General features: G+C 44.4%; 1 long non-coding RNA gene across 1 annotated transcript; it reads right to left on the reverse strand.

The window, feature by feature from the left end:
* Positions 1-3204: 3204 nt before the first annotated feature.
* LOC116879249 lies at positions 3205-9987 on the reverse strand. Its single transcript, XR_004384986.1, has 3 exons — positions 9978-9987; positions 7721-7723; positions 3205-3291 (listed from the first exon to the last, which is right to left on the reverse strand). It is a non-coding gene; the product is annotated as an uncharacterized LOC116879249 (long non-coding RNA).
* Between the last annotated feature and the right edge of the window lie 3414 nt (positions 9988-13401).

Here is a 13401-nt window from a genome sequence, read left to right on the forward strand (position 1 = left end):
TTTTCCTTGCTCATGAGAAGGAATACAGAGCTTGGAGGATGCCCTCACGCTCATAAGACTCCCAGAACTGTAGCTGCCATCTTGAGACTATGAGGGGAATCTCACAGAAGAAGGTGAGTTCACAGGCTGAGGATAATAAAATGAAAAATGGGAATGACCTGCTTCGTTAAAGATATCATTGAGCAACTAAATGACCAACCCTGGCATCACTCTGACTCCAACTGGTTTGTCATATAAGGTAATAGAAGATCTTATTGTTTAAGGCACTTTATGTAAATGTTCTGTTACTTCTGACTAAAACATCCTAACCTGGTACAGCTCCTCTTGTTATAAAATCCACATCATACACTTAGATTTTTCTTCTCCTGTGAGCAGAAGATGAGGAAGACACACTAATATTATAAGCACCTACTGTGTATCAGACATTGTGCTAAATGTTTTCCATTTAATCTTTACCCTGATGTACTATATGGACTTTACAACATGGCTGCAAATTCTTTAATCCTTTTTCCATCAAGAGATGGGGTTGTTCTTTTGTAACTGGTCCTTTTGCTTATATTTAATATATAAAGTTGCATAACCATTGAGCTCAACAATAATTTGTGAAGGTGTATGCGTAAACAATAACAATCTGATTTTTCTCTTAAATACAATGATTCATTAGTATTTTTTTTTTTTAAAAGAGGTGGGATCTATGTCTCTCTCTTACTCTCTTCTCTCTCTCTCTTGCATCTGGGTAAGGTTATGAGTATTTTAACCAACAGAACACAGTGAAAGGCTCAGTCTTAAAAAGTAGTGCAGCTTTCTCTTTGTTCGCTGGAGCCATGGAAGAAATTTGATTATCCTAAGACCACCATGTTGAAAGTCCTGGTGTATGTGCTCGGTTTGACAATTCCAGCTGAGGCCAGTCTCCCAATCATGCTTGCTAAGTCCCCACACATGTGATGATGTCATTAAGAACCTCCAGAGCAGACTACCAGCCAGCTGTATCCCACCACGTGTCCTCAACTGATGCCACATGGAACAGAAGAATCGCCAAGCCATGTCCCGCCTAGAATGGCAAGATATACTAAAACAGCTGTTGTTTTAGGCTACTCTATTATTAAGATACTTACTTATACAGCAAAAATCAGCATAAGATTGGCTTTATGACTTTTTCTTTGCAGATAGGAATAACTAAACCAAAGTTCAGGCCATTAAGTAGTGGAAGAAGGATTTCAATCTCAGTTTATCTAACTCCAAAGCCTAGATGCTTCCCAACATGCGGTAATGCCTGGATCCTTCCTTGATATTCAGGCACCAATCCTGGCCTTTTCTCTGTTTTGACTTCTGGTTTATAATCTGGCTTCATTCTCCAGATTTAGAGTTCTTACCTGACACTTCTTTCTACGTGGTTAGACTTTTCAACCAAGACCATCCATTCTTCCCTTTTCTACCACCCTAATCAGTGGTGTAGCCATTGCTGCCTGCCCACTGGTACTCCTATGTCCTCCTGGGCTGCTCTGTTTTCTCCCAAACTCAATCCCTGTCCGACGTAAGTGTTGTGCTCGTCATTTCAACCATACATCTTTAGCGAGTGTCTGTTCAACTCCAGGTACTCAGATGGCTGCTTGGGAGGCAAGCACCCAAAGAGGATGGAATAAGGAAGTCTTACATTCGATTTGTTAACAGAGACACCCATGTAGAAACATCTAGGTAGAAACTGTTCTTTCAAAGGAAGTAAGACATTCATTCCAGAGTTGTGTCATGTTCCACAATTCCCTAAAAACTCATCAGTTGTCATGGGTTTTGTTTTGTTTCATTTTGTTTACCATGTGAAGGCATCTCTGACCTCTGTCCCTAGCCTGGTTTCCCAGATGTGGCTCTAAAGACCTTCGGGTTGCTCCTCCTCCCTCTTTGAGAGAGCAGGACTTGGTCACCACTGAAGAATTTGAAAAAATGTCATGCTGGTAATCAGGACGACCTTTGCTTTCTCCTTAACTCTCATGGGTTTCCTTTGTGTTTCTTCTGTTGTCCTTATCTGTTCTTTCATCCCTGTCACTCACTGCCTGTGCCTACCCCACTGGGATCTCGAGTCCTTGAGTTTTCAGGGATAAAAAGCTAGGTGGTCCTTGGGTGGCCTCGAGACACTGGCCAAAAGAATCCTCAGGCTCACATTTCCTTTGTACCCCCTTCACTAGTTAGCACAGGAAACTTGAAGACTTCTGGGACCAAGACAGTCTAATCAGACCAGACACAGAGAACTACCAGATAATCTGACCCAGAAGGACATAGAGTAGGAGCTACATGGAATGCTTTGAGTAGAAGTATGCACAACTTATTTTATAATTCCTGTGAATGAAAGGAATGGAGAAAGAAGATATACACATACTGGCCCAGCTCTACTACCTACCAGTGGGATGACTTTGAAGAAGATTCTTAACATTTGTGACCCTCAGTTTTCTAATCTGTACAATGGGGATAATAACAGTATCTACCTCACACGTTGTGAGGACGCAAGGAACTCATACAAGTTAAACATGCAGCATAGTGCCTCCCATGGCAGAGGCCGAATGAATGAGAGCCACAAACCATTACCATCATCACATCCTCATGGTTGTTTCCAAGTTCATACAACATGACTTTTCAGTACCTTGAATGGTTTCCATCCTGTCCTCGAGAACGAAAGGGTTAACTCCTGGAGGGCACCTTCTTGTTCCTGGTAAAATGCAGCTCTGAAAGCCTGGATCAAATGACTCCAGGATTTTCCTTGCCAAAGCAGTGGTTAGGGGCTCTGACTGCCCCCATCTGCCCCTGAAGGGGTGGGAGCCTGTTCAAGGAGGAGCCAGGTGGAACTGGATTTTCTTGCCCTGTTGCTTCAGCAGGATTTGTCTCCTGGTCCTTTGTTCTCCCAAACAAAGCCCAAGGAAAACTTCCCCAGCTCTTAAACACTATGGCTACAAACCCAGGCTGTGGTAGTGTGCTAAGCAACTTCCATCTGAGGAGGCCACAGAGCACGCCCACAACCACCACCCCCCCACACCGTGCCTGGGAACAAATGAACGCAATGAATGAGTGGGCAGATGAGCAGAATGCAGGTGAGGCCACTTTTTAGCCCTGGGGAATCACTAATCTCCAAAGAGGTTAAACCTTGGGTCTCCTTCTCTCCCTCTTCCCTTTCTCGTCCCTCTCCCCCAGTCTTTCCTCATTTCCTACCCTGGTCAATAAGGACTTTCCACGATCCTGTCATCCGTGGCTCTTTCCCCCAGAGCTAGAAAACAGATCTATTCAAAGTAAAAACAAAAACAAAAACTGGACGGACACCCAGAGGATTGTGCCCCAGAAAAGCCCTGCAGAGATCGCAGGTGACGGACCTCGAGGGCAGCCGTGCGCAGGCCTACTTGGGCATCACCCCAGCTCCAGCGGCCCTGTATACACTTCGGAGACTGCCAAGGAATGCAGCTTGTGAAGGAGACAGCCCCCCTGCTTACTTAGACAGAAGTCTCAGATGGATAACAGAAGGCAGATAATAGAGGGTTCTTATATATCAATTAAACTTGAGACAACGCCTTTCCACCTCTATTGAAGACTCATGTCTGGGGCCTGAGAGATTAGAATATTAGGAAAGGACTGTCAAAAATGCATCACGTTGGCTTACTCTACAGACAGGTTTTTATTTGCCAGTAAAAGAAAAGGAAAAAAAAAAAATCTCAGCAGGCAAGCAGTTAGAGATAGCGGACACGGCTTTGGTTTGAGAAAGCTCTGGATAAAGCTGCTTCCGGGATGTGGATAACATAATAGGCTTCAGGGAACAGATTCAGGAACTGGTCCCCCATCTTCGGTAGCAGGTCTAGATGTGAATTATGCAGCTCCAGATTGATGGGTGAGGGATTGAGTGATCTCTGTGTCTTTGCAACCTCAGAACCATCGTCTTTATGCTTAGGGCTAGATGGCTCACCGGGTATGGAAACGTCCTCCTCCTTCTGAATAAACATAAAAACAGCCAAATTAAGAAGTCTGGTGAGCATTTGGCCAGAAAAAAAAAAAAAAAAAGTTAGCTAGGCACCTTGACCTGCAGATCCATCGTCTAGAAAATGACTTTAATGAAAGGACTGTGCATTTTTAGTTTTCAGAATATTTTCGTATTTGGTTTTTGAGGTTAAGAAGGACAGGAATTAAAAGTCCCCTTTTAATTATTATACGTATTAGTGCCGTTTATAAAAAGGGAAACTGAAGACTAAAAAGCGAATGGGATTTCTCTGTGGGAATCTAAATGCAGGGATGGAATTCCACGGTGGCAAAATACACGTGTACAAGAGATTTTCACCTTTTTGTCATAAGGTGATTGTGACTATAAAAATCACCCGAGAGGTTTTGGCCCTCACCCCCTAGAAATTCAGATCGGGTGAGGCTGGGATGGTGTGCAGGTTTCCCTCAACTGATCCTCAGGGAGGTTCCTTAGACCATATTTGGATAATTATACACTAGGCTTATTCTTTTCCAGAATGATCAGGTCAAATCAAGAACATTTCGTTTCAAGGCACCTGGGTGGCTCAGTCATTTGAGCATCCGACTCTTGATTTCAGCTCAGGTCACGATCTCAGGGTCATGGGATCGATCCCAGCATCCTTGGAGGTGGGAGGGGGGTCCTCACTCAATGGGGAGTCGGCTTGAGATTCTCTCTCTCTCCCTATTCCTCTGCCCTCCCTCTGCACTCTCTCTCTAAAATAAATAGATAAATCTTAAAAAAAAAGGAATACTTAGTCTCCTCTTGGGGTGACAGGCTGATTGAATCAGTACAACATGCAACTCTTAATCTTGGGATTGTGAGTTCAAGCCCCACATTGGATTAGAGCTGATTTTAAAAAGTACATAAATATATTAAAAAAAATTTAAAAAGAATATTTAGTCTCATCTTATTCTCTCTCCAGAGCAACAAAGCCACCTCTGAAGATCAAAATTCGCTAATTCCTGACATTTTTCCAGCAAGCTGTAGGTAGTGAATTCTCCCTCCCCATGTTCTAGGCAAATCTCAACTTCAGCAATATTGCCTTTGTATTATCTGCCAGGGAGGAAGTGAATCAGAGACAAAGAACCAGGACGCCCTCCATTCAGGGAACGTTTACAAACACACTGTTGAGAATTCCACCCTCAACAACTGAGATTTCAGACTCGGAATTGAAATATTGAGACTTCACGAGCAAACGACTGTCTGAATTCCTTTTTATTGGTTATGCTGGAAATTCTACCGCCAGATGTCTATTTTCAGCAAGGAATGGTGAACTCCAGAAAGTTTAAGCTGCTGTATGATATGAGTTACTAATTTACTAGATCAATTACCACAGGGTTATGGTGGTCAGTCAAGAGAAATAGGACAGCTGAATTCCACTCTGACTCAAGCCAGACATTTCTGCAGACAGCATTTCTAAGAGCCTGAGAAATTCTGCAGTTCCACTTTCACTGATTCCTAAGTCCCTTGTCAATTACCCAGGGAGGCCGGTGGCTGGTCATCAGCAGGCTGTTGCAACTCTGTTTTAATAGTTACTTTAAATCATAGTTACTATGTTCTCAGTTGTGGTTTTAACGTACTTAAAATGGCAGCTATAGAATGAAAGTAGGCAGCAGTTCACAACCACAGCTTAATACCAGAATCACCTATGGAGCTTTTAGAAAATTCCAGATGCTAGTGACCCACCCCAGACCTAGTGACTCAGAATCTCATGGGATAGAGTCTGGGTGTGTTTGTTTATTTGTCCTTGCTTTTTTTTTTTTTTTTTCTCTTTAAAAGCTTCCCCGTGCATACCCCAACCCTACCTCCACCCTTAAGAACCAAGATATGTTTTTGTGCTTCTCATGATAATAAAATCTGCCATTTGCAACAGCCTCTCCTGTGCTGGGGACTTTGCCTGTAACACATGTAATTGTTCCAACAACATGGTAGGCTAGGAATTATTATTTTGCTCTTATTACAAATGAGGCCCCAAAAAGTTTAAGCAAATTGTCCTAAGTCACTGAGGACTTTTTGTCTCCAAATCCATTTTCCGTCTATGAAAATTCTGTGAAAATCTGTCATTACTTAGGAGATTCAGGGCTCAGCAAGGTGAATTCCTGTGCTCAGTAAAGTAGTGCATACATCTGTGGAATTTCTTTTTTTTTCTGAAAAAATATCACACCTCTGTCCCTCCTCCTTCTTCTTATTCTTTAGGTCTCGGTGTAGATAGTATTTCCCTCTGAGATTTTCTGGCCAGCAGTTTCCTTTGGCCATCTTCTCCTTTGTGCTCTCAGTGAGCTCTGCACTGGACCTGACACTGTTAGACGGTTGTCTGTTTCTTTGTCTATATCCCTCCCCAGACTATCTCCTCTCAGAGGGTGGATATCCTGACTTACCACTGTATCCCTAGCTAGCCACCTCCCCGAGTACCTAGCTCCTGCTCAGTATTTGCTGAATGAATGGGCAGATGGATGTATGCATGGATGGATGAATGGATGGATGATGGACAGACGGACAGATGGTTGACTGTGGACTGAATTAACTGCCAATGGCAGCAAGAGAGCAAAATCAAAAACTGATTCATGAACATGACTAAAAGAACTTTGAAATTCTTTGGATAGGAGAATCACTTGAAAAAAAAAATACTGGGGAAACATGTTAGAAAACTGAGTGAAGACTTAGAGCAAACATAATTTTTTTTTTGAGAGCGAGGGAGAGCATGCCTGTAGGCAGGGGAGGGGAAAAGGGAGAGGTTAAGAGAGATTCTTTTTTTTAAATTTTTAAAAAATTTTTTTATTTTTAAAAATATTTTATTTATTTATTTGACAGACAGAGACTACAGTCAGGCAGGCAGAGAGAGAGGAGGAAGCAGGCTCACTGCTGAGCAGAGAGCCTGATGTGGGGCTCGATCCCAGGACCCTGAGACCATGACCTGAGCCAAAGGCAGAGGCTTTAACCCACTGAGCCACCCAGGCGCCCCTTAAGAGAGATTCTTAAGCAGGCTCCATGTTCCCTGTGGAACAACCCCAGGCTCGATCTCACGACCCTAACTAAGATCATGACCTGAGTGAAATCAAGAGTCAGACACTTAACCAACTGAGCCACCCAGGTGCCCCAGGTAATTTTGGGCATTCAACATAAATAAGACCTCGCATGCTTCCAGAGGAATATTTAAGTTACAAATGAATGAATGAATGATTTTACTCACATATTGTTCTTATTCAGTAGTAACGATAATGCCACCTTGGTTTCTAGACTATCTTTCTTCCCTCAAAGAGGTTAAAACACTGGGGCAAAGTTTGTTACTTCCCATTTCAAAGAACTTTCTCAACTGTCTGATTATTCCAAGTGTTTGAAAAGAAAAAAGGAGGAAGGGAGAATAAAGACCATCTGTACAGCCAAGTAGGAAGCTCGCTCACCGTATTGCTTCATGATGGATCATGTAAAGAGAAAAGATTTTGAAATAATGGCAGGTCTTCAAGAGTAACAAATGGCATCTTAGAAAACAAAGCAAAAACAGCAATGGCATAATACGGCAAGGAAGACAGCATAAATGCAGAGGAAGGGAGCAAAAAGAACACTGGATATTGGAAAAGGAAGCTCTTTGGAGCCATTGCTCTAGGACTTGGGTAATCTGTATCTAAAGAAAAGCCTTATGATATTTTGGGCAGATCTTCAAGAGTAATGAAAGGCAGATTAAGAAAGATTCAAAACACACACACACACACACACACACACACACACACACACACACTTATACACCCCTACCTCAATGCCATCTTCATTTCTCTCCCTCTTCTTTGTAAATACTGTATAGCAAAAAAGTCCAATGTAAGATTAAACCTACTTTGAACATTTTGGTGAATACCAGCAGCCCCCCCCCCAAACCAGAACATTTTCTTCCTCATTATCACCTCATTAAGATGCCCCTAAGGCCCTCACTCTTTATATGATGATATCATGCAAGGAACAGGTCTTGTATGCCTGCGATGAAGCATGACTGATATTTAAGACCAACAGCTCGAGAGCCTTTGATTGCCTTTGTGTTTATTCAGAATGGCACTTTTATGTGGGGCCATAAAGTGGTGAATTTCCTATACAGAGCTGAGAGTGTGTGCGGCTCTGGGGCAGGTGGTGCGTGGAAGCTGGGGGTAACGTAGGTGAGCCTTGAGACTTCTCTTCGAGTACGGCCACCACACTCAAACGAGAGACTGTAAAACTTTGCTTTACATGGTTGTGCTTGTGTTGCCAAATCCCACAGCCACCTCTGAGATATGGATAGGCAGGGGAAGTGATGTCAATAAGGAAAAAGACAGATAAAAGCAAATTGTCCCTGACAAATTATGAGTCATATACCTTTTAACCTGCTAGTTCTGAGAAAGGCAAGCCTTGGTTACTTGAATTTAACCTTTGAGATTCCAAACACAGGGATACTTAGGAGATGGGACTTTATGTGGCAGTAGAAAGAGTGTCCGCTAGGGGCGCCTGGGTGGCTCAGTTGGTTAAGTGTCAGCATTCAGCTCAGATCATGATCCCAGGATTCTGGGATCGAGCCCCAGGTTGGGCTCCCTGTTCAGCGGGGAGCCTGCTTCTCCCTCTGTCCCTGCTCGTGTGCTCTCTCTCTTGCTCACTGTCTCTCAAATGAGTAAATAAAATCTTAAAAAAAGAAAAAGATTGTCCCCTATATAAATGTACTCTGTACACAGGACACACACCCCCACTCCCTGCCCAGTTTTGGCCAGAAGTTCAAACTCATCTGCCATTTTTGCCCTTGGAAGAAAGACAGGAGAGCAGCTGCTACTCTCAAGTGAGTGAGTCTGCCACCCGGTCTTCACTTGAGGACGTCGCTAGTGATTACCCAGTCTTACCAACCCTGCTATGCAAATACAGCTTCTGTATCCCACTGAACCAGATTGTAGTTCCTACTTTTCTTTAAAAGAACAAAAACAGCGTCGCCTGGGTGGCTCAGTGGGTTAAGCAACTGCCTTCGGCTCAGGTCATGATCCTAGGGTCCTGGGATTGAGCCCCACGTCAGGCTCCCTGCTCAGCCCAGAGTCTGCTTCTCCCTCTCCCTCTGCCTGCTGCTCTGTCTACTTGTGCTCTCTCTCCCTTTCAAATAAATTTTTAAAAAAATATTATTATTTTAAAAAAACAACAAAATAGCTTTATTGAGATATAACTTCCATGACACACAATTCACCTACTTAAGGTGTACAATTCAGTAGTTTTGGGTATATTACACTAGTTACTTTTTAAAATTGGTCCATTTTTTTTTTTAAAGAATTTATTTGTAAGCAATCTCTACGTTCAACGTGGGGGTCGAATTTACAACCTTGAGATCAAGAGTCTCACGCTCCACCGAATGAGCCAGCCAGGTGTCTCTGGTCCATATTTTCTTACTAGAAATTTCAGTATTGTCACTGAAGAAGGGAAAAAAAAAAACTCAAAGAAGAAATAACAGTAGAAGTATAGAAGGGTAAGGAGAAAATGAGTCAGGGACAGAGAGAAAGGAAATCAAATACTTCCAAAGAAGAGGTACTGACCGCTTCTGGATTTCTCAGTTTTTTAACCAGGCTTCAAAAACCAACATGGCGGCAGATCCCCGAACGTCAGGGGGCAGAACGTAATGGTCCTGAGCAGCTGTGGAGAATTATGGAGCAAAGGCCCAGAAGGACTATTGTGGATTGGGACTGAGAGAGGCCCCAGGAAATCTCGAACCCTGCCTCGTTGGTTCCCCATCATTCTGCTAAGCCCTCCCTGACAGGGGAACCAGGCACAGAGTAACAACTCAGTGACCTGAACCAGGTGCCAATTTTCAACTCGTCCTTTTCTTGCTTCTCAAATTGCAGCATTTAATGAGGTAAAACATCAGATTACAGAGAACTTTAAAAAAAAATTTTAATGAGAATTCAGGGAAGTTTCTGGGTTAGCTGAGAAGTATGAAAGTATTTAACCTCCGTTCAGCAGACTGCCCTTTATTAACATTTTCCCTTCTACTGTTGCTCACAAAACTGCACTTTCTCAAACAAGTTCACCATTTGGTGTTTGGATCTGGTTATAGCCAGACGGTGAGTATCACCGTTACAGCATACAAATCAGCCTGGAACTTGATTTAAGGACCAAAGGACTCTTCAGGGTGAATGCAGTGAGAAGGGAGTTGCTCTGTAATGTGGAAGTGGGGCTGCTCATAGGGCAGCGGACGGCGTTCATCCCTCCCTGTGTGTCGTCATCGGTACTGGGATTGTTTGCATGGAGACCCACTCTTCAGGAAGGATGAGCCAGAATGTCTTCCATAAATCCCCCTCAAGAGTGGCTTTCTGACTTTCTACAAGGTCAGCTCCTTATTTTGCTCTCTTCCCTGGGGGTCCTATGACATTGATGAAATAGGTGAAAGGAGAAGGAGTAAGGACCTAAACTTCTCCCCCGTGTACTCCTCTTTGTAAGTTACCAAAGGACAGAATGCAGAAAACGGTATTCCCTAAAGCCATGGACTGTTAGAACCAGAAGTCTCCTCAGAGCCATCGGTAGGGGATATCTGCTATTCCTGCCTTCCTGGCCTCCCTTTTCACTTCTTTTACTCACTCTGGATTTCTTTGGGAAACTTACTCTCTTGAATCCTCAGACATTTGGATGGGGCTGACCTGGCCCTTGGTGCCCAGCCCTGGTCAATGGGCAAATTCAGGTCCTCTAATTCCTGTGATTTATTTAGGATGGACACATAACTCTAAGCAGTCTAATGAGGGTTTTTTGTTTGTTTGTTTTGTTTTTGATATATTGGGATAGAAAAGGCCTATTTTGGATGGAATTGCTGGCTGTATGGATAACATCAGGCTGCAGTTCCTGGAGTCTCCAAATAGAGTGAGCATGAGTAGGAAAATGTGAGGAAAAGACCAAATCATAGGAGCTTTTTTGAGACCCTGGATCCAGCTGTACCTGAAGCCAATGTATTTCTGAACTTTTCTGTATGTGAGTCCTAAAAATCCAGGTTTTAGCTTTAGTCTGTTTGAGCTGTTGTCTTTCATTTGTAACCAAAAGAGCCTTGGCTAAGATACCATCAGGTTCTTTCATTCTGCAAACCAAGATCAGGAAGTGGCTTGCCCAAGGTCCCGTAACCGGGGATACACCTGGATCAGCATCTAAGCCCCCTGAGGTCCACTCCAGGACTCTTTCACAGTTATTCTAACTGTTTGAGGCAGCACAACACAGTTATTCTAGATTTGCTGAAAACACAGTTTTCCTAGAACATGGGGTTCTAGGAGACAGGTGGCAAGGCTCCCCTGTGATTGGCAGACGGTGGCCTTGGCAGATCCGATGGTTTAGTGGAGACAGTTAGGATTCCTGCACCATCTCAGGGGATTCAACAAGCATGGATAAAACACGCCATCCCTCAGTCTTTCTTTTTTTGTTGGGGAAGATAGTCGATTAAATGAACATTCTAGTACATGGGTCTGAGGTTCACCACACACATGGATGTGGCTGACTGCTGTCCATCTTGGCTGGTGAAGAGCCCCTGCCCTGAGCTTTGTGAGGGCCTCAGGCTGCCGCTGCCCCTCCCTCTGGACCCCCAGGCCCCTGGACCTCCTAAGTATCTAGCCATTCCAGGGTTAATGCATGGCCTATGGGGACAGGTCTTCAAGTCCTATCCCAGCACTGGTACCGGAGTCTGTTCTGAGTTTATTTTGAATTTTAGCCCTGTACACACACACACACACACACACACACACCCAAGGGGGAAACATGAGATGGAAAAGCCATAATCTGTTTCTCCTCACAGAGAGGGGACTCCTATGATGGTTTTAAAACTTTTTTTTGTGCCTTCTCTGTCCCCACAGAGATATTGGCTCACAGTGGTGGTCTTACAAGGAAATGAGTATTGGACCGGAAATAGTATGCCAGAGTTCTAATCCCGGCTCTAGCCCTGAACCCCTGTGGACCCCACGTGACTTCTCTGTGCCTCACACATTAGGAATCTGAGGGCAATGCCTGCCCAGCCTTCTTTCCTGGGATGCCACCACGATTCTAAAAAAGCACCCATGGAAGGCTCATCATTATCTTGTGTTAAAGAGGCAGTTTTCTTAAACATCTCTTGATCGTGTGCCAAGCGCCAGGCATGGATGAGGTGCTGGCGTGGGCCTTGACACGCAGGAACTTACTCAATCCTTGCTTCTGTGAAGCAGCCACTGTTCGGTCCCTGAGCACAGATGAGGAAACTAAGACGGACTGGATCAGTCACTTCAGGCTGACGCAGGAGACCATCTGACACAATGGCTGTGACTTGGGCTTTGGGACCAGTACCTCCCCCACAGCCCTGGCTTCAAGCCCTGGCTCTGTGGTTTGTAAGCTCTTTGCTCAGTTTCCTTTCCTTGTCTTTTTTTTTTTTTAAATATTTTATTTATTCATTTTCTGGAGAGAGAGAGAAAGTGCAAAAGATGGGAGGGAGAGGGATACGCAGGCCACACACTGAGCATGGAGCTCAGCAGCGGACTCGATCTCACGACCCTGAGACCGTGACCGGAGCCAAAATCAAGAGTCAGATGCTGAGCCAGCCAGGCGCCTCACCAACGTTCCTTTCCCGTAAAATAAGAACGCGAATAGCGACAACTAGCTACAGTTAATTGAGAGGCTTAACTGGAAATAAGACCAAGGGTTGCCGGATTTAGCAAACAAAGCAAGTTGTTTCGTGGGGAGTCTGTCAGCGTGGGGAGCCCGCTTCTCCCTCCCCCTCTGCCGCCCGCCTCCCCGGCTGGTGCTGTCTCTCTCTGTCAAATAAATAAATTAAAAAAAAAAAAAAAGTATGTCCCATGCCATATTTGGGATATACTTATGCTGAAAAACTACTCATTATTTATCTGCCACTCAGATTTAAGTGGGTGGCCTGGATTTTAGTTGTCAACCCACATGGGCAGTGCTTAACATGGTGCCTGGCTTGGAGTAGCCACTCCTCCTCTCCCATCAAGGACATTCCAAGGAACCATGCAACTGGCTGCCCAAATCCCACAGCCCTCTCACGGTGGGTCAGGCAGGCCAGAACCTTCTCTGCCCCCACCCATGAGCACGGTTTTGACAATGTTCTCACCAGAGGTTCGCCAAGCCCCGCCGTCCCTGCCTGCTCAGTCATACTCTGCGAGGGCTGAGGAGGAACAGAAGGCAGGGTCGTGTTGCCAACCTCCTTCCAGGTTGCCTCATCTCACCAGGTGAGGCAGAACTCAGCTTCCAGTGGTTTCTCAGACAGGTGCTATGTGTGGTTAAATCATTTCTTGGAAGCGTTCAAGAGGATGATGGTCTCACACTTCCCAGATGTTTCTGTGATGATGGGAACAGCTCCATAGAGATCACAATTTTTTTTTCCCACATATATCATTTCTGGTGAGTAACCTGATCATCTAGTGAGAAAGGGTAGGTGGTATTGCTGTTGGAATCCCCATTTAGCA

This window comes from Lontra canadensis, unplaced genomic scaffold (genome assembly GCF_010015895.1).
Source record: "Lontra canadensis isolate GAN:19392208 unplaced genomic scaffold, GSC_riverotter_1.0 scaffold3, whole genome shotgun sequence".
In the NCBI taxonomy this organism is placed as follows: Eukaryota; Metazoa; Chordata; class Mammalia; order Carnivora; family Mustelidae; genus Lontra; species Lontra canadensis.